The sequence below is a fragment of the Lutra lutra genome, chromosome 5 (assembly GCF_902655055.1).
Source record: "Lutra lutra chromosome 5, mLutLut1.2, whole genome shotgun sequence".
Classification (NCBI taxonomy): Eukaryota; Metazoa; Chordata; class Mammalia; order Carnivora; family Mustelidae; genus Lutra; species Lutra lutra.
In genome coordinates, this window is record NC_062282.1 from 153,258,252 (window position 1) to 153,285,864 (window position 27,613).

At 43.1% G+C, this 27,613-nt stretch overlaps 1 protein-coding gene across 5 annotated transcripts in view; it reads left to right on the plus strand.

The window, feature by feature from the left end:
* The window catches only part of ZFP62 (ZFP62 zinc finger protein), a 43,989-nt gene extending 20,093 nt beyond the window's left edge, over nucleotides 1-23,896 (plus strand). For 2 of the 5 annotated variants that reach the window (XR_007127591.1, XR_007127593.1), the window contains exon 3: nucleotides 23,772-23,835. The gene's annotated coding sequence lies outside the window, so the exon portion shown is untranslated. Of the gene's footprint in view, nucleotides 1-20,343; nucleotides 20,511-23,771 lie in introns of those variants that run through there. The other 3 variants (XR_007127590.1, XR_007127588.1, XR_007127589.1) reach the window with 2 other exon arrangements.
* Nucleotides 23,897-27,613: the final 3,717 nt, after the last annotated feature.

Sequence of the window (27,613 nt, forward strand, 5' to 3'; positions counted from 1 at the left end):
GTAAGGCTTTGGTTAATATCATACACATTGTAAAATCCAGGGGAATCATGAAATAGAATATATATTTTTAATACTAGTAGAGGAAAAATGAATTTTTTTAAAGATTTTATTTATTTGACAGAGATCACAAGAAGGCAGAGAGGCAGGCAGGGAGAGAGAGGGGGAAGCAAGCTCCTTGCTGAGCAGAGAGCCCGATGCGGGGCTCGATCCCAGGACCCTGGAATCACGACCTGAGCCGAAAGCAGAGGCTTTAACCCACTGAGCCACCCAGGCACCCTGGAAAAATGAGTTTTTAAGAGATCAATTAAAAACAACAGGAGAAGGAGAAGGAAAAACAGTGGCAGATCTTAAGCTAAAAATACGAGTTATTTCTTTTTAAATGACAAAGATTGTCAAAAAATGTCTTAGTCAATTCAGGCCACTCTAACAAAATACCATAGACTGGGTGGCTTATCAACAACAGAACTGTATTTCCCACAGTTCTGGAGCCTGGAAGTTGAAGGTCACAGTGGTTAGAGATCAGTATGGTTGGGTGAGGGCTCTCTTCCAGGTTGCAGATTTCTAATTGTACCCTCATGTGGTGGAAAGGGCTGGAAGTTCTTTGGGGTCTCAGATATTAGCACTGATCCCATTCATCAGGGCTCCACTCTCATGACTCAATCACTTCCCAAATCCCAACTTCCTAACACTATCACACTGGGCATTAAGATTCCAACATGTGGGAACGCCTGGGTGGCTCAGTTGGTTAAGCAGCTGCCTTCGGCTCAGGTCATGATCCCAGCGTCCTGGGATCGAGTCCCACATCGGGCTCCTTGTTCTGTGGGGAGCCTGCTTCTCCCTCTGCCTCTGCCTGCCACTCTGTCTGCCTGTGCTCGCTCTCTCTCTCTCTCTCTGACAAATAAATAAAATCTTTAAAAAAAAAAAAAAGATTCCAACATGTGAATTTGGGGAGAATATGAACATTCACACTGTAACAAGACAAAAATATAAAACTCCACTGTATACTGTGTACAAGAGAATCACCTTAAATATGAAGACATTCAAAATTTTGAAAGTAAAAGAATGGGAAAAAAGTTATTTGAAGCAAATAGTAACCATTAGAAGCTGGTGTGGCTCTACTAATATTAGATGAAATAAATACTTTAAGTCATAAACTATTCCTACAGATAAAGGGATAAAACAACTAAAACTTTATTACATTAAGACAAAAGGTCCAGGGAAGAGAATATACTGGAAAGATACAAAAGTTTTAAGTTAGTATCTACTTAATAACATAGCTCAAGAGTTGGCAAATATATGCAGAACTCAAAGGAGAAATATAAAATCCAAAATCATGATGGGAGACTTTTGATACCTTTCAGTAATTAGTGGGACAAGAATATTAAATATTAGTAAAGTTACAGATTTGAACACTGTAATTTAGTAAGCAATCTAATACATGGAACCCTGCACCATTGTATTAAGGATACAATTTTTTTTCCCAAGCACACATGAAACATTTTCAAAAATTGACCTATACAATGTGAGATGTCAATTATATCTCAATGAAGCTGGGGAAGAAATTGACCATATGCCAGATCATAAAGTAAACCTTAACAAATTTTAAAGAATTAAAATCATACAGAGTATGTTATCTTGACTATGCAATTAAGTTAGAAATGAGTAATAAAAAGATACTTAGGCCATCCCCATTATATTCAGAAATTTACAAATACTTTTTTTAATCGTGGTTCAAGGAAGAAAATATTTTGAACTGAATACTGTAATCAAGACCAGTGGGATATTGCTTAAGCAGTGCTTAGAGAGACATTTATAGCCTAAAAAGATATTTTAGAAAACCTGGTAATTAATCATCTAAGTACCATCTCAAAAAGTTAGAATGATCAAAATAAATCCCAAAGAAGTTAAAGTAATAAAAGATAGACTTTTATGAAATAGGAAAACAAGCACAATATAATCAACAAAACCAAATGCGTGTGTGTATTTTGGAAAAGACTAGTTAAACTGACAAGCCTCTGGTGAGATTGATCAAAACAAAAAGAACACCAAAGTCAGAATAAGGAGAGCTGTGAAATTTTCTACTCTGTGGACATGCACTGACCTCCCCATTCCCTGCTACTGAGAGAACTACCCACTCCCTCCAAATTCCTTGAGCAGCAATTCTGAGAACAGGCTGTAAAATAAGTGAGCCAAGTCACAAAGAAACACAATCCATTTCTGCAAGATCACAACACCTACATGACCAAAGCCCACCAAAATGGCAGTGAACACTGTGGCTTTAGTTTATTTCCCCTACAAACCCCAGCTCATTCCTCATGTTTGGAGAGACAGTTCCTTTGAGAACGTCCCTTGTTGCAACCATTTGAATAAAGCACCCAGTCCCTTGGAGCTGAAGTCTCATAGATTTCTAAAGTTTGATGTTACAAATGCTACAGGTATTAAAACAGTTAAGATATTACAACTTTATTACAGTAAGTTAGAAATGTTATTTGAAATTTAAAAAATCCTAGAAAAGTGTAACTTACCAAAACTTTTAACAGAATCTCTCTTTTTTTTTTTTTTTTTTTTTTTTTTTTTTTTTAATCTGACAGGCAGAGATCACAAGCAGACAGAGAGAGAGAGGGAAGCAGGCTCCCTGCCGAGCAGAGAGCCCGATGCGGGACTCGATCCCAGGACCCCGAGATCATGACCTGAGCCGAAGGCAGCGGCCTACCCCACTGAGCCACCCAGGCGCCCCCTACCAAAACTTACTAAGGGTCTCCCATCTTAAAGAGGTGGAGTGTATGGAAAGACAATGGAGTGAGTTACAGTCCTTAGGGAACTTGACGGAGAAGCCAGAGGAGAGAGGAGGAAGGGGTAAAAAGCAGAAAGGCAAAACCTTAATCAACAGTGAGTATGGAAAAGCCTTCCGTAGCACTCTCTCTATTAATGAATTTGAAAGTGAAAACCTGAAAAATAATTTTATTTTATTTTATTTTATTTATTCATTTGACAGAGATCACAAGTAGGCAGAGAAGCAGGCAGAGAGAGAGGGGGAAGCAGGCTCCCTGCTGAGCAGAGAGCCCAATGCGGGACTAAATCCCAGGACCCTGAGATCATGACCTGAGCTGAAGGCAGAGGCCCAACCCACTGAGCCACCCATGCGCCCTCTGAAAAATAATTTCATCTGTGTTTATGTATGGACACTCTAGTAGTGAAGAGGTACTGAGTACCAGTCATGCAATGCAAGGGAACTTTTCCCTCATGGGTTTCAAAAACAAGAGGGTCCACTGAGGACCAGTTAGCTGAGGACAGACAGTGGGGACCTGCAGTCCGTCTGCATCAGGACCTTTAAAAATTGGGTATAACCGCTTCCAAGGGATTACTTTGGGCTGGGAGGTTTCTCCAGCCTCAGCTTGGAGACCCAGAGAAAGAAGTCACAAATTTTAACTCAATTCTTTCTACAGGGTGTTTCTATTTAGACCTGGCAGTTCTTCTCAGGGTGTGGAGCATGTTGGTTATGCTCAGTATGTGTGAATCCCACGTAGAGAGACTACAAAGTATAGTGGCCAAAACATGGTCTTTCCACAACAAAGCCCAGATGCAAATAAGAGCTGTTTCACTTACCCAAATGACTTCAGGCAAGTAATTAAATCTTCTGTTTTATGCTGTGTGTCCTCAGCGGTCTCTTACTGGAATAACAATAGAAGTGAGTTGCAACATGGGGGGTTAAGGGGGTAGGAGAAGAATAAATGAAACAAGATGGGATTGGGAGGGAGACAAACCATAAGTGACTCTTAATCTCACAAAACAAACTGAGGGTTGCTGGGGAGAGGGGGGTTGGGAGAGGGGGGTGGGGTTATGGACATTGGAGAGGGTATGTGCTATGGTAAGTGCTGTGAAGTGTGTAAACCTGGTGATTCACAGACCTGTACCCCTGGGGATAAAAATATATTATATGTTTATAAAAAAAAATTAAAAAAAAAAAGAAGTGAGTTGGAGAAGTTGGGTTATTAGAGCCTTTAGAAGTGTGCCTGGAATGAGAAGCTTTAGCATAAAAGTGTGTGAAGTGAGTCTCACCATGTGGTGGTCCATGTCCCAGGACTCTAGCGACCCGACAGTCAGGTGGTAGAAAGCAGTCCCATCTGAAAGCCAAGAAAAGAGCTGAATGACCACCCTACACACAGATACAACTGAAGATGAGATTCGAGAAAAACGATTGAATCTGGTTACTCAGCAGTATCTTGCTTCTAAGCAAGCAATCCACTGTTTCTAAGCGAAAATGCGTTGCTTTTTCAGGCTGGAAAAAGGGTCAGCAGAAGAAGCTTCCAGCTCTACTCCAGTAAAGTGTTGCCTGGGACCAACGCTGCTTCACACTTGCTTCTTCAGCTTAGGCAGCCTGCCCACTCATACTATATGCATTTTGCTTCTCTCCCTCTCCCCGTTTTCCTGGCAATAGATAGGCTAGAAATTAATACAGAAAGGGTTGGCAGGAGCCAAGCCTCCACCATCTTAACCATGGCTGTTTGAGGGGGGAGAGTCCCTTAAGATCTCAAAGGATAAGAGAAGATCCAGGGGTTGGCAGGGCAAAGCCCTGGAGGGGAACAAAAGTTCCTCTGGTCTTGGATGTAAACCTTAGGGTCAGCATTCCAGGGAATGCAACAACTATGAATTTCTCTTCCTGTTTATAATTTCCCCATCTATAAAAAGGGAAATGACCCAACTCACAAGGTTGCTTTAAAGATTCGTGAAAAAGCATTTTGTATTTTGAAAATCTCTATATGAACATCATTGTTAAATTGACTAGTGAACGGTCTTGTTTTTTAAAGTTAAAAGGAGGAGATAAAAATAAGAGCAAAGATTAATGAAACAAAATGACACAACAGAAAGGATAAAAAAAAATCAAGGTTGGTATTTTGGAAAGAGCATTAAAATTGGCAAACCTCTGGTGTAATAAAGAAAGAACAAAAATCACAATCACAACAGATCCCATAGATTATTTAGAAGTACGCTTTTAAAATGTACAAGGACTTCCTAGTTATATTTTATTATCACATTGTGGTCAGAAAATACACCCCACATGATTGCTACCCTTTGACATCTGTTGGGATCTGCTTATGGTCCAGCCCGTGTTTGATCTCGTGAAATTTCCATGGGTGCTGCGAAAGAATGTGTGTTCTGCTGATGCTGGGTACACTCCTCTAGATGACACATTAGATCACCTTCGTAATGCATTGTTCAGATCCTCTCTGCTCTCAATGGTTTAGCTGCTTTTTCTGTCAATGAATGAGGTAATTGTGGAGTTCCCCATTTCCACTTAAATATCTGTGCAGTTTGCTTTGTATATTGGTGGCTATGTTATTAGATGCATGTAAATATAGAATTATTATATCCTCCTGGTGAATTGAAATTGTAAGAAGAAAGCCTCTTCTCTGTTGTGATGCCTTTTGCTTAAAGTCCATTTTTTTCTGATATTAATAACATCAGCTTTTTTAAAATTACTGTTACATGGCATATTCTTTTCATTCTTTCACTAGATTTAAAAGCCCAAAGAATAGGGCGCCTGGGTGATTCAGACATTAAGCGTCTGCCTTCGGCTCGGGTCATGATCCCGGGGTCCCTGCTTGGCAGGAAGCCTGCTTCTCCCTCTCTCACTCCCCCTGTTGTATTCCCTCTCTAGCTGTGTTTCTCTCTGTCAAATAAATTTTAAAAAGTAAATAAGTAAGTAAAATAAAAGCCCAAAGATGTGCTTAGATGTGTCTCTTGGAGATGTGTCTTTTGGAAATAGCATGTGGTAACTTCTTTTAACAGGAACATTAGGCTTTCCATGTATAATTTCCACTATGTTTGGGCTTATATCTTATTCACTGCTTTCCTGGTATAAGTTATGTTTGGTCTCTCTCTTTTTTTTTTTTCAAGATTTTATTCATTTATTTGAGAGAGAGAGAAACAAGAGAAAGAGCACGAGCAGAGAGAGAAGGGAAGAAAGAGGGAGAAGCAGGCTTCTCGCCAAGCAGGGAGCCCGACACAGGGCTCCATCCCAGGACCCTGGGATCATGACCCGAGCTGAAGGCAGACGCTTAACTGACTAAGCCACCCAGGCATCCCTGTTATCTCTTTTCTTGGCTTCCTTCAGATTGGGTTAGCATTCTTCCGTTAGGATTCTATTATTCTACTTTTCTCTCTGCTGGTTTGGAAGTTATATTGCTTTCTCTCCTCCTTTACTGACCAAGGACTTAAAAGATCCATTCTTGATTTACCAAAGCCTGATGTTAACTGGCAGTTTTATCTTCGTACTAGACCATTGAAGGATCTTAGAACACTTCAGCTTCACTTGCCTGTTATCTTACATGCCGTTGTTTTTGTGAACGTTAATTATGTGCATATAAAGGTATATGGGTATGCATGGAAATACAGTATTATTATTTTCTATAACAAATATTTATTGAGATTTATCTTCCTCTTTACTACTTACTTCTCTGTCTCCTCAACTTTCCATATGGGGCCATTTTCCTTCCTTTTGTCTGAAAAACAGCCTATAGGAACAATCTGTCCTGTTAGAGGTAACACCTTCCAATTTTTGTTTGCCTAAAAATAGCTTTATTCCACCTCATTCTTAAAAGATATTTTTACCTAGGAATAGAATTCTAGGTTGAGTGTTTTTTGTCCCAGTGGAAGCATCAAGCCACCAGTTCCTGACTTCCATATTGGTTGGTGAGCGGTTCATCTTCCTGTTTAATGCCTTCTTTAAGTTTTTTTTTCTCTGTGTCTTTGGTTTACTCCAGTTTTACCAAGATACGTTTGGGTGTGGATTTTATATATATATATATATAGTAATGCTGCTTCAGATCCTTTGGGCTTTTAAATTTGTGGATTCGTATCTTCAATTTTGGTAAATTCTCAGCCGTTTGGGTGCCCTCATTCTTTCTCTTTTCTTCTGTGACTCCAGCAAAGGCATATTAGACCTTATCACCGTAACTCTATAGTTAAGTAGTAACCTTACCCTCTCATTTTCATCCCTTTGTCCCCCCTCTCTGCCCAGGCTTCATTCTGGATGTAACTTTTATATATTTCAGTTCACTAAGTCTCTCATTGGCTGTGTAATCTGCCATTAAGTCGATATTCTGTTTTACAGCTGGAGACTTTCCATTTGTTTCCTTTTTTATAGTATTCCAAACATGTCTTTTTTTTTCTCAAACATTATTTTAAAAGCTGTATCTGATGACATCTGGCAGGGGCTTCCCCTGCTGCTGGTCTCTTTGTGTGTCACAAGTTCCCTGCATTAGATTCCCTCTGCCCAAATACTTAGAGTGGTTTCTGTTTTCCTGCTTGGAATCTGACTGATACACTGCTATCTGCCAAGCTCTCAACCCTGGGCTTTACAACTTTCTACAATTTTTTTTTTTTCACTACCTTCAGCTCCTCTTTATATTTTGTTAACTTCTGGCAAAAGGAAACTTGATTAAGGAGCTACAGAATTTGTGGTCTAAAGCCAGGGGTCTAAAGTGAACACAAACAGGAAAAAAGAATCCCTTCCCAAAGACTCCTACTCTTAGTAAATAATTTTGGAGGAACATTTTTAGAGGGGACACTACCATCCCCCCAATTTTGTTTCAGTTGGCCTGTCATCACGCAAGTTCATCATCTCCTTCCACAAAACAATATCTGGGATACATATGTTAGTTATTCACTAATAGTTAAGTCATCCTGAAGCTATCTCAATTACGTATTTAAAATTTTTCAGTCAGAAGTCACTTCTTCCAAAAAATTTTTTTTCTTAGAGCCTGTCCTCTGAAGATACAATTAAAACAACAGGGGCGCCTGGGTGGCTCAGTGGGTTAAGCCGCTGCCTTCGGCTCAGGTCATGATGTCAGGGTCCTGGGATGGAACCCGGCATCGGCATCGGGCTCTCTGCTCAGCAGGGAGCCTGCTTCCTCCTGCCTCTCTGCCTGCTTGTGATCTCTCTATGTCAAATAAATAAATAAAATCTTTAAAAAACAAAAAACAAAACAACAAAACACTTCAGTGAACACAAACTTCAGAACTCCCAGGTCCCAGCTTCTTTATCAGGAGGTTTTCCCCCCCCCCCCTCAAAAAATAAAGATAAAACATGTTACAGCAGAAATACTATAATAGCAATACTCTGACTAGCATTTCTTCCTGTGATCTTATTTCCGTCCTCCACTTTTAGCCACTTTAATGGGAAGAGTTACATCATTTCCCAGTTCTGCTCTCACTCCTCCCTTCCCCAATCTAGAATCTTGGTGGTTACCTAGTTTATTTTGTCTGGGGATGTGCTGACTAGTGGGGCCTTGAGGAGCAAACTCAGGGCCTTCCTCCCCAGCCCCTTAGCCCTCTCGGAGGTTGACTGACCCTCTCATGGCCTGTGGGGAGATCTGCCATTGGGCACACCAGCCCTTAACGGAGACCAGTCTGAAGACTGACAGTGCCTCAGTGCCTGATCAGTCAGGGGGAAGGGACAGCAGATAAACACCATCCTAGATGGACAGCAGAAAAACACCGTCCTAGAACTTATGCACAGAACACAGTCTTGAGGACTAAATGAGGCCCCCATCTGGGGATCCCCACTCACCTCTTCAGCCAGTCCCAAAGTGCAGTATTTCGAGTGGGCTGCAGACTGGTGTAAAGGTACCACAAACATACACCCATTGTGGGGTTAGAATAAGCTCCTTGTTTAGTTAACCAGCTTCAAAATCTTATCAGAAGCAAGACGGCATGTGGGCAGGATTCAGGACCTCACAGGGATGTTCACCTCAGTGCCCAGGGTCCCTGAGCAGCTAGGCTCTGACCAAAGATCTGACCAGATCTGGAGCATTTTTTTTCTTGTCAGGATACAGCCATTTTAAACTCAATCTGTCTTTGGAATCCCAACCAAAAAGCTGTGCATTTATACTTTCAAGAATCTGTACAGACAAGAGGCTCTCACTGGTGGAACTGGACCCAGCAGCACCAGGGAGCACATGAAGGAAAGTGAACTTGAAATAGCACTTGCACTGTTGCTTCCAAACATTCACTTCCAATTTTTCACAGAAAGGAACCTTACCATACATGCATTAATGTGGTGGTTCTCCTTTCTGCGAAAGGACGTAGACATCTTTTGCATTGTCTCTAAAGGCTTCCTAGTAACTTACTGTATAGTTACACCATAACTTACCCAGTCCCTAGTGATAAATATTTGGGTTGTTTCCAGTTTTGTTTGTTTGTTTGTTTTTTGTTTTTTGTTTTTTGGTTTTTTGCTAGTATAAGCAGTTTTGCAATAAAATATATTTTCCCACCCTTACAGAAATTAATCCGAAGGATACATTTATTTTTTTTCTTTTTTTTTAAAGATTTTATTTATTTATTTGACAGAGATCACAAGTAGACAGAGAGGCAGGCAGAGAGAGAGAGAGAGAGAGAGGGAAGCAGGCTCCCTGCTGAGCAGAGAGCCCGATGCGGGACTCGATCCCAGGACCCTGAGATCATGACCTGAGCCCAAGGCAGCAGCTTAACCCACTGAGCCACCCAGGCGCCCTTTTTTTCCTTTTTTTAGAATCATAAAAATTAATCACTTTTTTCGGTTTAAAATTTTTTTTAAAAATCTGAATATAGTTGACATACAATGTTACATTAGTTTGAGGATTACAACATAATGATTTGACAAGTTTATACCTTATGATATGCTTACCGCAAGTATCACCACAAAACACTCTTACAATATCATTGGCTATGTTTGAAGGTTACATTTCTTTTTTTTTTTTTAAGATTTTATTTATTTATTTGACAGAGATCAAAGTAGGCAGAGAGGCAGGCAGAGAGAGAAGGGGAAGCAGGCTCCCCACTGAGCAGAGAGCCCCATGCGGGGCTCGATCCCAGAACTCCGGGATCATGACCTGAGCTGAAGGCAGAGGCTTTAACCCACTGAGCCACCCAGGCGCCCCTGAAGATTACATTTCTATAGGCAGAGTTCTTGAGTCAAAATTTGCCTTAAATTTTTGATAGCATCCACTTACTGTCCAAAAATATCGCAAAACTTATACTTCCAACAGTACTTGGTAGAACACCTTCACCCACACTAGGTACTATCGACATTTTTCATCTTTGACAGGCTGATATTTTAAAAATGGTATCTACTGTTTTTTTTTTTTATCTTGAAAACTGTCTCAAAGAAAAATGGAAAGTACAATGTAAGACTTCTTCTCTTCCTGAACTATTTGAAAACTAAATGGCTGACAAGGTACCCCATCACCTTTGAAGACTTTTAGTGTATATTTCGTACAAGCAAGGATCTTCTACAACACCACCACAAAATCATCAAAATCAGAAAATTAACATTGACTAAGTATGACCATCCAATGTCCTGACCCTGTCCAAGTTTCTTTAATTGTCCCAGTAATGTCATTTGGAAAAAAAAATATTCAGTTCAGAATCATGCAGTGCTGAGTTTCTGCATCTTTTTGGTCTCCTTCAATATGGAATAGTGCTCCCACCCTAGAACAGTGCTTTTCAATCTTGCACAAGTGTCAGAATCATGTGGTGGACTTGGTAAAATTACTGGGTCCCAGAGCTCCTGATTTAGGGTGTGGCTAAGACTTTGCAGAAAATTCTCAGGTGACACAGATTCTGTTGGTCCAGGGACCTCTCCACACTAAAGTCCACCAGCCTGACTGGTCCCAGATTGCTCCTGAGACAGTCAGTAGGCTATTGCACAAGGTAGAAGGTCAAGACATAGTCTTATCTTCTTAGCATTTAAAATAATGCTTCATACTAGCAATAGGTAGTGTTTGGAAAAAGGAAATACTGAATGTGGTTGTACTAGTTTCCCAGTGCCACAATTCGGTGGCTTAAAACAATATAAATTTATTATCTTAGCGTTCTGGAGACCAGAAGTCCAAAATAGGGGTCTTTGGCCCAAGATAAAGATGTCAGCGGAAGTTGCATTCTTCCTTGAAGCTGTAGAGGAGAATCCATTCCTCGTCTTTTCCAGCTTCTACAGGCTCTCTGCCTCCTGCTCATACCCTTCCATCTTCAAAAGGCCCTTCCAACTTCAAAGCCAACAATGGCCAGACAAGTCTTTCTCATGCTGCATCAGTTCTGACTCCATCTTTCACTTAGAAGAACCCTCATGATTACAATGGGCCCCTGGGATAATCCAGAATAACACCCTCATTTCAAGATCCTAAACACCCGCAAGGTCCCTTTTGCCACATGAGGCAATACACTCACCGATTCTGGGGATTAGCACACCTTTGGGGTGCATTACTCTGCCTACCATAGTGAAGACCGCTGGCTGTCTACCAAACTCTGTTCTTCCCTCTTAGGGGCACAGAGCTAGACTACGTTTTCCGGTCTTCCTTGCAAATGGGTAAGATCTCTCAAAAGGAATGTGAGTGGAAGTGTGTGTGCTTTCCAGGCCTGTGGGAACCTCCTTTGCATGCTCCTCCTGTTCTTTCTCCTTTCTCGGGCGGGACCTTGGACGATGGGGAGCCTAGGTAATCGCTGACCTGAACACCCATCCTAGTTATTAAGTAAGTAAAAAATTAAAATTCTATAGCACGGAGATGACATTGTAGAGCCTTGCATTTTGGGTCTGCTTGTTGTAGTAGTTGATCCTTCAATAGTCAGTCAATCCTAACTGTTCCATCAACAAATGGAATGTTTCTTCATCGGCCCTTGACTCCTAATGCCCATATTTCGTAAGACCCAAACCTCCTACTTCCCTAAGAAGACTGAGGTCCTCTGAAATAGGCAACCACAGTTTTTCACCTCCTCCCTTCAAACATTTATTGAACAGGCACAGGGCAGGTGCACTAGGAATGCCTGTGATGCCTGTTTCTTTTGTCTCACTGGGCCTAGTTTCCTGTCTCTCTTGTTGCCTTTTTTAAACCGCGTCTCCTTCTCCACCTCTGCTGCCCTCACCACCTTCTTCTGCTTTCTCCTCTCCACTGGTACTTTAACTTCTGCTTTCCAACCTGCTGGCCTTAACCCCAGTGCTGAGTCAGCCTTGCCTTAACTCTGCTGTGCCAGCAAACTACTTCTCTATTCTTCTGCCTCTTTCCACCCTTAGACTTCAGGAGCTGGGGCCTCACTTTGGTAGAAGTCCAGAGATGGGAGGGAGCAGAGATTGACCTGGTCTGGGGGCTCAGGGAAAGACATAATGAAGAGGCAGCGTTCTTGCTGATGGGTGATGGCTGAGGAGGCATTAGCCGAGCAAAGGAAGAAGAAAGTTACAGGCAGACATGCTGCTAAAAAGAGGCTGCACCGGCAAATACACAAGGCAACTGGGGTGGGTCAAGGGCGCGTGTAAAAGAGAGAAGGAAAATCCTCTGGGGATAGGGCCGGGGTTGGAGGTGGGGTATGAAGAGCTGGGGAGTGAGGTATACATGGCAGGGGGCTCGAGCTCCAAAGACAGCCTGGATTGTCGCCTCTACAAAGCTCTGGGGCCTGCCAGCCCCCACCCCACCGCCCAGCACACTCTGCAGACAGAGCTCAAACCCACAACCCAGCCAAAGCTGTCAGGCGCCTCCAGAAGTGTGATCTGGGGTCCTGCGCCCCGCTTGGCTGCTCAGGAAGCTTGGGCACCCAGGTTTTGACTAAAGGCCCATTCTAATTTGTAAAAATATGAGGATGACCAAGAAGATGGGTGATGGCCCCGAGGCTCCTCTTCTCCCAGCTTGTGTCCGGAGGTGCTTAGGAGCCGTCAGGGATGTGTGGGGCTGCGAGCAGAGACGCCCTGGGTCTGATTCAGTCTCCCTATGCTAAGGGCTGTGCTGTTCTGGGGCCAGCCCACAAAGATCCCAGATGTGGAAGTGGGCTGGGCTGTGAGCCCAGCAGAAGAACTCTTGGCACGTCATCACTTTGTCCAAACCCTGCATGAAAAGACTGGAACAAACACTTGCATAGTTTCTAACAGGTCAAGGTCATGTCCCTGGGATGTCTACTCTGGCCCCCGGAAGTTCCTGCGTGGAAAAGCTTTGAGCTGCCAGAAGAATTTAGTGTACTCCAGCCAACATGTGAGGACAAGGTCCCAGTCTCCCAGTCTCTGTAGGAGGGTAGGAGCCTAGCTTCCATAAGCGCCAGTTAGCAAATCCAGTTAGCCCAAGCCTGCATGGGTATCTTTCCACTTCCCCAATTCTGCTCGCCACTCCTGGTGACTACATTCAGAGAAAGTTGGGATTTTTCAATGTTGGGATTCTTAGCTTCTCCTGAGACTGGGAACCATTTGGTATGAGTGTGGGAGAGGGATTGGGTGGCAAAACAAATGAGCTTCATGTGTGAGGACGTATGGCTGGCTCTCGGCGGATTATTACCCCCTTACCTCAGGTTCTGCTCATCAGACCAGCTCTGAGGGGTAACTCAGCCTCTCATTGACTTGATCCTCTTTTTCCTCCTCGGCACACTAATCCCTAAAATGGTCTTCAAACTTGTTTACGTGTAGAAACGCCATTTTTTTTCTGATACAAATTTAGATAATGTTCCCAAACAGATAAAAGTAGATCCTCTTTTGTAGAGTGGGGAATTGAGGGGTTGCCCGCGGGGTCTAACAGACTCTCCAGGGAGAACTGAATCACCTCCAAAGAACCAGTTGTGGCAGGAACTACTGGCTCCTCCAAGGCACCCAGTCTCACCTTCTTCCACTGAGCAATCAGACCCTGCCCAGCAGAGTGTTGGAAGGGCACCCGTCTGGCTTCCCTCAGGCTTCTGGCCAATGGGATATGAGCAGAAGTAAAAGGGCCTCTCTCAGTGATTCTCTGAAAAGAAAGCTCTTAGCACTCTGCTTCCTCTGCCTTCTTCCGCCTGGCTGGGGAAGGGAACAGCTGGAGTGGCATCTTGAACCCACAGGTAGATATCACATATTGACAATGTGAAGCCCAAGATGTCACCCTCATTGCCCAGTGACCTCGTAGAGCAGAGCAACCATTGCTCTGACCCCCCGACCCCACTATACTATCACCTGAAAGAGAAACAGAGGCCTGTCTCGTTAAAGCCCATGTGTCTGGGTCTTTTGGGAAAGTGGCTCACTCAGCCATTCAGCAAAACCAGAGGACCAAGGATCCTCAAAGGAGGAGTTTGGTAAGTTCTACATGCTCGACGTATGGAAGACCATTTCGCTTATTAGGTTCCCCATGTGGCTTTGGCCCAGGTTTAAACCTTCCTCAACTCCACCCCAATAAAGAAGTCTGCAGGTTTGTTGAATGAGAAGATCAGAGTCAGTTCATCCAGTCAGTCATCCCGTAGATGCTAATTTCCGAAATGGTGTAAGAACGCAAAGGAAATTAGTAGAAAAGCTGATTTTTTTTTTAAGATTTTATTTATTTATTTGACAGAGATCACAAGTAGGTAGAGAGGTAGGCGGTGGGGAGGGGGGAGCAGGTTCCCTGCTGAGCAGAGAGCCCAACATGGGGCTCAATCCCAGGACCCTGGGATCATGACCCCAGCTGAAGGCAGAGGCTTTAACCCACTGAGCCACCCAGGTGCCCCAAAAAGCTGATTTCTATTTCCTTTTCTCCTTGCATCATTTCCTGCCAGCTCCCACCTTTTCAATTTATTTATAAGGCAATTCTTCCTCACTTCTCTTTCCCCTTTGGATTTTCTCTGGAGTGCCTATGTAAGTTGTTCAAACATGTGACATTACATGGGTCTTCATTGATGGCTCATGGAAAAGTAGGACACAGCTGAGTGATAATGACTTGAATACCAGGGGATGGTGACACCGCAGGAGAGCAGGGACCTTCCTGCTGAGACGCGGCTAAACCTCAGAGGGAAAATGGAAAAAAGTTAAGAGTCACCTAGAAGTAAGAAGCAGCTGTGAAAGAATCCTAAAATGTTTAGTGGACTTTCTTTTCAAGTTGAAATCTTAATGATTGCCATCCTTTAGGAGTCAGTCATAGGTCTAGGTATCTCACAGACACAACATCTTATCATTACAGAATTACTCAAGGTAAACATTCTTATTCACATTTTACAAATGATACTGGAGAGGACACCTGGGTGGCTGGTTATGCCTCTGCCTCTGCCTTAGGCTCAGGTCATGATCCCAGGGTCCTGGGATGGAGTCCTGCATTTTCTCTCTCTCTCTCTCTCTCTGATTTAAAAATAAATATTTTAAAAAATGAGACTGGAGTTCAGAGTAAGATTAGGGATTTGGACCCAGCCATGACCCTTTGTCCCCTTTCCTCCACTTTAGACAAGAAACATAAAGTATTAAGAGCTGGCCTTAGAGGATGGGCTGAAATTCGTGTGTCATTTTCGCTGGCCATGGTGCCCAGGTATGCAGTCAAACATCCTTCTGGATGTTTCTGTGAGGGTGTATCTGGATAAGAGATTAACATTTAAATTGGTGGACTAAAGCAGATTGCCCTCCATAATGGGGGTGATCCTCCTCCAATTAATTGAAGGCATGCGTACACCAGACAGATGGACGTCCTTTGAGCCAAGAGGAATTCTTTCAGCTTTGGGCTACAGACTTCAACCACAGCATCAGAGCTAGTCCTTGGGTCTCCTGCCTGCAGATTTTGGAGGATACAGTGTTCTTGGAGATGAATGCCAGTACATCACAAACCGAAAGCCCCAGAGAGAAAGTGAGGTGGGTTCGAGGCTCTAGGCTGTACTGAACGACTGTCCAGCATCTTCAGCGGTTTCTCTGTGAACGGCACAGGGGGTCGTGAGCTGTGTAATGAGGCTGAGGCCAGACTGGTGTCCTCTCCCAGTCTGTAATCACACATGCATGAAGGAGTGCCTCTTCCTGGGCTCGTAGGAGGATGGCTTTTCCCAGTCTCCTTTGCAGTTAGGGGTGATGTTGTGACTGGGTTCTGGTCAAGGAAGGGTGGGTGGTATGATGTAAACTGCTTCCTGGCGTGGCCCCCCAAAATTTCTGTAATCCTCCAGCTCTCTCTTCCCCCATTCCCGCGACCTGGTGAGTTCATGCTCAAAAAGAGTTGACGAAAAGAAGGAACAGGGCCACCGGCACCATATTAGACTTTGTATGAGCAAGAAATAACCCTTGCACATTAACTCAACTGAGATTTGGGGTTTACTGGTTTCCTCTTCCTAGGCTAGTCTGGGCTGACAAAGGCAGCATCCATTAGTCTCTGTTGGTTAGAGGAAGCTAGGCTGCGGGAACATGGAGAATCAATGACACAATGTTTGTAAAACTGACAGATCTGTTTACACAGCCTGCTCCCTGTGATTATTTTCACAGGTGTCTCCATGTGGGTGATGTTATATGGACACCCTATTTAAGGAACAAAGAACTTTAAATCTCTCTCGCTTCCCAGTCCAAAGTGAGCATTCCTACCTGGCAGCTCTGTCCTGAGTTCCTTTTATGTAATGGCTCTGCAGAATTCAGGGCGCTGCTGTCATCTGGATGGTTGGAGCTGGGCTGTTGCCAGGCAGAAGTTGTCATCGGGGACTTTTTCACTTATTTTTCTTTTCTTCCTTCCTTTCTTTTTTTTTTCTTTTCTTTCTTTTTTTTTTTTTAGAGAGTAACAGTGAGTGTGCTCATGTCGGGAGAGGTGAGGGGGAGAGAGAGAATCTCAAGCAAACTTCACGCCTAGTGCGGAGCCTGCTGTGGGGCCTGATCTCATCACCCTGGGATCATGACTTAAGCCGAAATTAAGAGTCGGATGCTGAACCAAAGGGGCCACCCAGGCACCCCAACTTTTTAATTTTTTGAATCTTCCAATTCCCATGGTTAAAGAAAGACCAAGGTAGAGGCCACAGTTTGAATATACCCCTAGCCCAAACACTCTTAGTCATGTATTGAAACCTAAAACTGTCGTGATTTTTTGATAATGCTGATTCTCACCATAATCAAAATTAAGCTTTCGGGGCGCCTGGGTGGCTCAGTGGGTTAAAGTGGGTTAAAGCCTCTGTCTTCGGCTCAGGTCATGATCTCAGGGTCCTGGGATTGAACCCTGCATCGGGCTCTCTGCTCAGCGGGAAGCCTACTTCCTCCTCTTTCTCTGTCTGCCTCTCTACCTACTTGTGACCTCTGTCTTTCAAATAAATAAATAAAATCTTAAAAAAATAAAAAAGAAGAAAGTCATAAAAAAATTAAGCTTTCTTCATGTCAGCATAATCTATAGCGTACACACACTTAAACTTCCGTTGCTTTTCTACCCTAGAAGGACTATCAGTTCCTAGTAATCAATCGCAAGAGAAACAAAGTATTTCCTCATGCTCTATCAGTTGCTGGGAGCCAGCTATAACCACTTTCTGTCGAAGTCTTCCTGTTCACCAGTAGCTTGTTTCCTGGCTCAATAAAATATTCATATCAAGTAAGTCTCTCTGGATTTTCTCTTGACACCATTTGACACCAGAGTCCAAATGTTTTTGCTTCTAACTTCTTATCTTGCAATCATTAGAGTCACAAGCAGTTGCAAGAACACAGAGATCCTTTTACCTAGTGTTTCCGGAGCAATGACTTCTTGCAAAACTCTAATGTAATATCACTACTAGGATGTCGATATTAGTACAACACCAAGATCTTGTATGGAGGTCCTCAGTTTTACTTGTATTCGTGTGTGTGTGTGTGTCATTTAGTTCTGTGCAGTTTTATCACGTGTGTGGGTTTGTGTGACCACCTCCATGGCCAAGATGCAGACAGACCAACCTTGTTTCTGTTCACACTCCTTTCCTCCCAGACCTAGAGCAATGGCTGCCGCAAAGAAGTCACTCAGTAAATCCTCGTTGAGTGAATGAGCGCTGTGCTAGCTAGCTAGGGTTCTCAGAAGCCAGAAAGGGGATGCAAAAATCCACCAACGTAAATGACATCCATACAACAGTCCACAGTCCAGAGGTAGGACTGGTGAGGACGGCTGTGCCATCTGCCTCTGTGCCCGGGGTTGGCTGCAGCCCACCATGTCCTCAGCCGATGGGCAGGGGAAAGTCCTGGCATGCCCAGTGCCTCCAAGTGCAAGGCCTAGACATTGCGCACATTGCTCCCCTTGGGCCAGGATTGAGTTGCAGGCACACATCAAGCTACAAGAAAGGCTGAGGCTGAAGGTGTCATGCGCCTGCCCTTGTTCCTCCCCTCCCTGCCCTTGGCGAGCTTCCCCAAGGCGGGGAGTACTTCCCTACTCCACTGATGTTCTGCTCCGGCCAGGGGAATGTGGACAGAAGCGACAATGTGTCAGTTCTGAGCTGAGGCCTTAAGTGGCCTCTTGTGTTCCTCCCCACCCCACCGGCACAGCTGCCACCCTCCATAAGAGCCTGCCCCAGAGAGCTAAGGGGGCCAGAGCTCAAGACAAGCGGAGCCCCCCTCAATCTGTTCATGGCCTGAAGCAGAGCTGCCTCTGTTAAACTGCAAGAAAAATAAACGGCTTTTGGGAGGGAAGTCACTGAGATTTGGGGTTGCTTGCTACGCAACAGAAACTTCATGCAGTGCCCACAAGTTCAGCCTTCACTGAGGAGTTCTACTGTTAAAGATGGAAAGAATGCAGGCATCTGGGTGGGTCAGTCAGTTGAGCATCTACCTTCAGCTCAGGTCATGATACCAGGGTCCTGGGTTCAAGTCCTGCATCAGGCTCCCTGCTTAGTGGAGAGTCTGCTTCTCCCTCTCCCTCTGGGTTCTCTCTGTCTCTCTCAAATAAGTAAATAAAATCTTTTTTTTTTTTAGATTTTTATTTATTTATTTGACAGAGAGAGATCACAAGTAGGCAGAGAGGCAGGCAGAGAGAGAGGGGGAAGCAGGCTCCCTGTGAGCAGAGAGCCCGATGCGGGACTCGATCCCAGAACCCTGAGATCATGACCTGAGCCGAAGGCAGAGGCTTAACCCACTGAGCCACCCAGGCGCCCCGTAAATAAAATCTTAACACTGGTGTAGCATGAGAATTCCGTGGGTAAGATAGGGGTCCTTTCTGGACAGAGCAGGACCATGCAACTTGTGGAGGGCTCCTTTAGGCATCAGAGGATGGCCGAGCCAGTGTAATGTGCATGAATATAACATGAGGGGAGCCCTTTCCTGAGACTGTATTGTGGATGGAAGCCCTGGAGATGGGCTGACCTGGGCCAAGTGGACTGGTGAGAGCAGACCAGGAGCCCCTCTGTCCAGAGGCATCTTGGAAATGAAGGGCAGGTTCTGCGTGGGAGAGTGATGATAATGGAAAACTGTTTGCCTTAACAAGATGGTCCCACTAACTAAAAAAGTTTGGGAAGAGTTTTCTCTGTGAGTCGAGAGGTGGTGCTAACAGTGGCAGCCTGAAATAAATGTGCGCTTCAGCATATTAAATGGTTAATCAGTGTCCATCTGTTGCCAGTATGGCTGGGGAGAAAGCGGCCACTCCGGTCTGCATCCCATACAGGTTTAGCAATGCGTGGGGAGACAGCTGCTGCTTCTGCGGGATCAAACTTTACCTCTAAAGGAGCATTTCTCCACGGTGCCCTGGCTCCACAGCACTCAAAACTTGTGTGATAAATGCAGCCTTTTGAAGGAGGCAGCTCTCCGTATTACTTGCTGACTATTCTGCCAAGAACTTGAGTATACAGGATTGGCATTGAATATTTTTCTACCCGGGACACTGCTAGAAATATGCAGGAGGTGAAAAGCTTTGGAAAGCACAGCAGTTTAGTGGTGAATATCCCTTCTGAGGTAGATGAATTCATCCCTGTATTAGTATTAGCTGCTTATTTGAAACTGAGGAAAATAAAACATAGCTTAAAGCATTTCTTCAGTTACAAACATATCCTGAATTTTATCTAGGCTTTGTTTGTTGTTTTTGTTTTTTGGTATTTAATAACTTCCTACCTTTTGGTGTGACAATTTAAAAACACTTAAAAATGTTAAAAGACTAGAACCACAAACGCCTTCCATCTAGATTCAGTGGTTGTTAATGTTTTACCATACTTCTTTTTTTCCCTTCTCTCCCCCCTCCCAACATACCCAAATACACCAGTTTTGAAAACAAGTTATTAATCTGACCTTTATGATCTCTAAATACTTCAGCACGAATCTCCTCAAAACAAGGGCAACCTCCTAAATAACCCCACTGTCACTATCACGTCTAAGCAAATTAACAATCATTCTACAATCGTAACTCATATCCAAGCCATGCTTAAATTTCCCCCATTGTCTCCTAGAGATTTCTATGCAATTTGCTATGATCTAGTCAAGGTTTAAGGATTCCATCTGGAGGTTAATCTGGAAAATTTTCTCCACCTTAACTTCTGTTTGGTTTTGACCTATGAGGCTGATTTTTCAAGAATCCAGACCAAATAACTCACAGAAAGTCACACATTCTTCATCTGTCTGATTGTATCTGGATGGTGCTCTTTAACATTTGCTTTCAAGCCTGTATTGTCCTTAAAATGGAAGTTAGATCTAGAGACTCTCAATTAGGTTTAAACTTTTTTTTTTTCCAGGAATACCACAGAAGCATCTCAGAATGTTCATGCATCGGGTTTTTCCACTCATAGTGATGCAGAGGGTAATGCCTTAGTTGACAAAGTGACTGCGAAACTCCCATGGAGACTGAGGGAACGTTCACATGCTAATGTCGGATGACAGGTGCAATCCTATGACTGCAAAAAAGGTGGGAGAAAAGAATTAAAGCAGCAAAAAAGGGAAAATGAATGCAACATAGTTTGTTGCCAAGCTGACCATGGTTTCGTACACAGCCCCACTTGGTCATGTGGGGCATCTCTGGAGGTGCTCTGGGCACCGTTTCATATGGGTGGAGCTGTTCTCTGGCAAAAAGCCCACAGTGTGTAAATGCCCCTGTACTTCCAGATTGTGTTACCAGTGCCTCTGGGCAGCCCCTGGGAAAGTCAGGATTCTGTGGGTCCCACTGTGTTTGACTTGGGTATGGGAGCTTCTGTAGAGCTTTCCAGTGTAATGACAGCCTTGCCAGAGGCAGAGATACCTGTTATTGTAGGAGGAGAGGTGACAAGATGGAGCCTGGAGCTTTACAACCATCACTGGGACCTCATCAGGGCAAGTGGGTCCTGAGAGGCAGGCCGGCAGACAGGGCCAGACACATCTGTGGGGAATGGGCAAATATTGGATTCAATACCAAAAGGAACATCTTTCTCTTTGAAACTAGTAATGCTGCGGAATGATAGTTTGCCCCCGTTGGACTAGCCTATTGCCCAACTACTTTTTATGCACTGGTTTTAGTACCCATTGTTTATTTGTGCCTGAATCACTTGTTACATCAGGAGTTGCAAGGTATGGGGGCTAGTGGTAACCACTGTTACTATACTAGGGTGTCACTTCTTCTAGGTTCTTCAGGAACACAACTGGGAATATATGTGTATATATATATACACATACATATATACACTCATGCTACTTCATATATATATGTATATAAGTATATATGTGTATGTTTATGTATATATATATATACATAAACATACACATATATACTTATATACATATATATATGAAGTAGCATGAGTTCATATTGTTTTTGGTTTTATTAAACAATACTTTTCTTAAAATACTTTTTATATTTTATTTTTCCCTTGATATTGGAAATTCTTGGTTCCCAATACTATTAATGTAGGTATAGTCAGAGTAGTGTGCTCAAGTTACCAAAATAACTTTGTCTTTCATTGTTGGTTTAGTAACTAATTTTATATAGAGTGAGGTCATTTGTTTGTTTAAGGTCCAGGTTTAATGCCTTTTCTTTATGATTAACTTTTTTTTGAGTATATAAAATACATGATTCAAAAATGAACATTGTATCAACGTATTTAATCAGAGAAGCCCTCTCCCATTGAGCATCCTCTCCACTGTTTCATTTTCATTAGTTCCTGGTTTCTCCTTTACTGTATTTCTTTTTGCAAAAATCAGCAAATACGGAGCTAGAGTCGACTCTTGAAGAACATGAGGGTTAGGGGTACCAACTTCCCATGCAGTCGAAAATCCATGTGCAACTTTTGACTCCCTTAACACTTAATTACCTTACTATAGTAAGTATTATATACTGTGTTCTTATAATAAAGTAAGCTAGAGGAAAGGTTAAGAAAATACATTTACAGTACAGTACTATACTGTATAAGTGGACCACACAGTTCAAACTACAGTTCAAGGGTCAAATACAGTTTAATTTCCCCTTCCTTATTACACAAAATGCAGAACACTACACACTGTTCTTTGTCTAGATTTTTTTCTTTTTGTAACATATATGCAAGAAATTGTTTCATACTGTTCATAGATTTAAGTTAAATACTAAAATTCATTAACTGTTTACTACATATATATGTCAAGTGTATTAGTCAGGATAGGCCAGGCAATGTTGTAGTAACAAATCCTCAAATCTTTACAAATAAAGTTTGGTTTCTTGCTCACATAAAGTCCTGTGTATGGTAGGACACCCACCATGTCTTATAGCCACGTGTCTTGGAACAGATGTCCCCCGTGGTAGCCAGGCTGAGTAGTCACGCCAGAGCCCAGTCACATGGCCCCAAACCAATACAAGAGAGGTTGAAAATGTGTCTCATTCTTCATGAAGAGGAAACAGAAATGGAATTTGGTGAATCATAGAGCATTGTCTCTGCCACACCAGACTTCACATTCATTCTCTCATAGAAATCCCACCACAGCTCTACAACATAGGTACTTTTACTATGCCCATTTTACAGCAAAGGACATTGAGGCTTCAAGCCTCCATATGCCTTTCAAAATTATGGTGTTCCTGTGTGTTGGGATTAATTTCAGATCCAGGTGTATCTGGTATTGTTCACTTAAAAAAAAAAAAACAGCAAACCCATTTCAATCCATGCATAAAAGCAAAATCTGCAGAAATGCTGGAGATCAGAGCAACTGGTGTGGGAGAGTAAATATTTAGGCTTAGAATTAATAAGCTATTCTTACAAAAAATAAGTGCAAAATAAAAATGAAATCCCTGGAACAATAAAGATGAAAACATCACAGGACACAGTGTTTCAGTAACATTGGAAGATAAAACAGCTTTATTTATAATTTCTGAATCAAGAGCTAATGTTATAGACATCTCTTAAAGTACAAAGTGAGACAGACGGTAAACATTTTTTTCTGCCTCTTCCTCAGTAAAAGCATCATATGTTCACTGCATGAGAGAAATAGTGACTCTTAGAAAACCATTTGGGGTAGTTCTGAGGAATTAAGCCACGTAAGCTCCAACGATTTTAAAGTTGAAAAACCTTCCTTTTAGAGGAGGAAATAAAAAAATTTCTAAAGGCCATTTCGATGGTGCATTTAGTCCCACATTATTTGTTATATTTATATGGTATGTTTAATTAGTCTATTTATTGCTAAAATTGGGTGCAACAATTCTGGATCCCAGTGTGTTTCTAGTAAGCGATTGCAGCAAAATGAACAAAATGACAAAACTAGGAACTCCACTTTAAATGAAGCATTGGCCATCCATATAGGCAAGGAACTGCAGATTCCGTGAAAAGGGAAGGTGGTTCCAGAAGGTGATTGTTCTAAATCAAGGCAAAGCTCACCCTCCCCTATGAGTGTGAAGCAAACTCATTTTGCCTGTTGATCCAACAGTTTTCATACTGCCCTGCAAGCACCAACCTCTTGTCAGTGGTTTCCAAATATTTTGGATCCCAACTACAGTAAGAAATATTGTTAGCACTGTATACACACAGCCACTCAAAGATGCAAAGTTTCATGAGACATAGTACAGGTAAAACAGTCTGATCCCCTCCCCTCGACCTACTCTACTCTATCCCCTCCTTTTCCCCAAATGCCGGCATCCCTGTATGTGTGAAATCCCTAAGCTGTCACTGCTTATTGCTTTGGCTGGCCAATCAAACCAGCCTGTGTCAAATATTTATTTTCTCTTTTTGTCCCACAGCTCCCAGAAGGAAGAGAGGCTCAGTGCATGGAGAAGGTACGGTCATCTCAGAATCAATAACTAAACTCTGGAGCCTGGAAGACTCAGTGTAGAAGCTGCCACTACTTGTTTTATTACATCTTCAAAAATGTTCAGATTCACTTACCATGTTGGCACATCGCTTGGATTGCCAGATTTGGCAAAGTGAAGCAAGCCAACAAAACCAAGATGCCCAGTTATGTTTGAATTGCAGATAAACAATTTTTTAGTGTATGTCTCATGCATTAACAATAATTCTTTATCTGAAGTTCAAATTTAACTGGGTGTTTTGTATTGTATCTGACAACCCAGTTGGCCACACTGTTTCCTTTTACTTTGAACATCTTAAGTCTTAAGGATAGATCTAGGCTGGACAGGATGTAGGCACTGCTCTTAGGAGGGGGGGGCATTTTGGCTTAGCCTCCTTCTGCTTTCCTCAGTTTTAACTGCTGGCTACATGGCCCACAACCCCCTTCAGGGTTCTCCCATCTGGTGGTCGCCCTCTTAGACTTGGCATTGGATAGGCAAGATGCTACAAACCCTGCTCCTGCTGTGTCCACTTGGCCTTCAGATCCTCTTGGAACCTTGGCATCCAAACCTCAGGGATGCCAAAGGTGAGTCACCAGCCCTATCTAGCTGTTTCACAGAATCACAGTCTCTCCTTGCAGCAATCTCCATAAGTGATCCTCTCCATGAGGGAGAGCCTGCAAGGTGGACAGGGAATTGCGTCCTGCTCCACGCCTCCCGGCAGACATCCCCAGCCTCCGTCTGCTTCCAAGTCTATGTATCTCAAAGAAAAGCCTTGCCTTGCCATCAAAACGCACTATCTGTCCATACAGGCCAAGCCTCTTCATCCCCTCAGAATTAGGATCTTTGGACTTGGTTTTTCCTCTCATTGTCCACCCCATGACACCCTAAGACAATCAGTCATTGTCCAAAGTGCTGGGATCTTCCCTCCCTGTGTGCTGTTTGGGTTGTTCTGGCCGTTCCCTTCCCGTTTGGTTAATGGCAAGAATAAATCTCACCTCCTGGTGATGGCTTTGAGTCTGAGTTCTGAGCTTGGGGGCCTTCAAGGGCCTCCCTTCATGGCTTGGATTGGGTTGTAAGGTAGTTACTGTGTTTCTTCAGGAAGCAGTGACAGCACAAGGACAGGGGCTCCACATTTGTGGAATTAGTACGTGTAGCAGAGTCTGCTGCAGGTGGATGGAGAGGGGCAGTTGAAAGGTATGGGCCATGATCCTTGCTGTCCCTTCCATCAGACTTTTTCAGGAAACACGCCTCCCTCCTGACTGCTGAGATCCATCAGGACTTGTTGCCTAGGCCAAAGTTTCTTCCAGGGCCTTCTCTCCCCTTGTTAACTGTCTAAATGGCTGCCACTGGGATAAGTTTGAAATTCTTTATTTAAAAAAACAAAACAAAACAAAACCCCTCATAGATATTTATTAAGTTCTGCTGTTTGTGCCTAACACTGTTAGGGTCACACAAGGTGAAGACACAAGTTCCTGCATTCAAGAATCATAGCACAGGTCAAGATCTGAATACATTAAAAAGCCATTTCAGGGGGCGCCTGGGTGGCTCAGTGGGTTAAAGCCTCTGCCTTCAGCTCAGGTCATGATCCCAGGGTCCTGGGATCGAGCCCCACATCAGGCTCTCTGCTCCGCAGGGAGCCTGCTTCCTCCTCTCTCTCTCTCTGCCTGCCTCTCTGCCTGCTTGTGATCTCTGTCTGTCAAATAAATAAATAAAATCTTTAAAAAAAAAAAAAAAAGCCATTTCAGGATGGCCCTAAAAGTAGATAATAAAATGCATTTGACATGAGATCCAGCCCCATGTCAATGCCTGCATAAGGCTCTATGATCAGTGTGGAGGCTGCTTGAGATTCTCTCTCCCACTCCCTCTGCCCTCCTCTTCATGCATGTTCTCTCAAATAAATAAATGAATCTTAAAAGAAAATGCAAGAATGCAAGCCTGATATTTCCAGACATGACTTCAAATGGGTCTGATTCCTTAGCAGGGTCAGTCACCTGAACAGGCCAGCCCTTTAACAGGCACTAGGAATGAATCAGTGTATGACACAACACAAGAGGTGATTGCCACACTGCAGTGAGACATTTGGGAGGCACAGGGAAGAATTTAACTCCCAGAATCCTGTGGCTTTTTTTTTTTTTCCTTAAACAGTTTCCAGATGATTCTTAATGAGTGTTAGCTGGGGTGTTGGGTTGCCTTTAATTTATACATTCTTCCATTATTCCCAAGTAGCCTATTGTAGGGGTGGGGTGGAGGAGAATGTGGAGACACATGTGGACACCTTTGTCCCAGAATAGGATGGAAAACAGTGAAACACCCACCTAGCAAAAGATCAAAGATGTTCCTTTGAAAAAATTTAGGTATGTCCTTTCCTTTTTATGACTCATAAAGATTGTTACTAAAAGTTATTTAAAATGTTTCCAATAATTAGAAATAGTTATTCGGGTTTAAAACCCATTTCAAAAAGATAAGGGAATTATGATAAGGTTATAATGATAATTTGGGGGTAAGAGTTGTAATCGTTTTCTCCCAAGTACTTTGAACTGCTCCAGTATAGGAGAAGCTTTGAAGGATTTGGCTGGGGTATGTGAGAGCTGGTCACTGCAGCCAGGACCTTTAGAATCCAAGCACCCTGACACCAAAACCAGCTTAGGTTATAAGGAGTAGGAATATTCCCATTTGAGCTTGGTTCTGCTTGAAGCAAAGCATTCATGACCCCAAACCAGGAGTTACTTGGATTATTTTTTTTTGTCTCTCCAAACACTTCTTCAGTACTTCTGAAATGTCTTCAGTTTTTTACTTGTAAATTTCCCTGGTCTTTCTTGAGAATAAGTCTCCTCTTTCCCTGTGACTGGTAAGTCTTGAAGGCAAAAGGCACTTTTATTTTGGACTGTCTGTGCTCCTTTGACTTCTCCCTTCTCCATCTCCTCCTCTCTCCCAGCCACCCCCACCACCTATGGAGGCTCAGTACAGGGAAACCTCAGCCTCCTGGCATCGGGAGCCAAGGTTTTTTACTCACTATGTAACTGGATGACCCTCACTAATGGTGCTGGTCTATGGAAATGCTGACCCAAGCTGCTCTGGGTTTAAATGCAAATTCACAGATTTAAAAACAAAATCACCCAGGGATAGTCAGAACTTGTAATTGTTAAAGAATGGTGTTTGAAAGCAGACCAGCTTTCACTATGGCCTAATCATACTTTGAGAGCCCTGAAAAAGGGACAGACCAGGTGAGAAACAGGAGTGGTTTCCTAAGGGGACCAGGGGGAAGGTGGCCCTCAGGCTTTCTCTGGTCTCAGATGGTCAGGGCATGAAGTGATCTCCCATGAAAATTCAATGTGACCACCACCCTGGCACTTTCCGATTGCTATCTGTAAACTTCTAAACCTCACAGATATTTACATTGCTGTGTGCAGTTTTAAAAGCATTCCCACAGTCTTGGTTTCATTTGATCCTCATGAATACCTTGCCAGGGGTGAAGGATACATTTCCTTATCTGCACCTTGCAAAAGGAAACCAGATCTTCCACCACAGAAATCAGAGGAGCCAGGATCTGAGCTGGCAGGTAAATGTTCACTAAATTAAACAAATACAGAAATATAGAAGTGTTTTAAGGTAAACAGGTCTCTGCCCCAAAGAAATTCATTGTCATCACTTCTCAGCCTTTTGGCTAAGATCAAGTGAAGAAATTCATTGTCTGTTTGGGGAGAGATGCTCAAAATTAAAATAATTAAAATAACAATACAATTTAGTAAGGAAAGACCAGGTACAGTGCAGTATGATCAGTGCATCCTTCACTG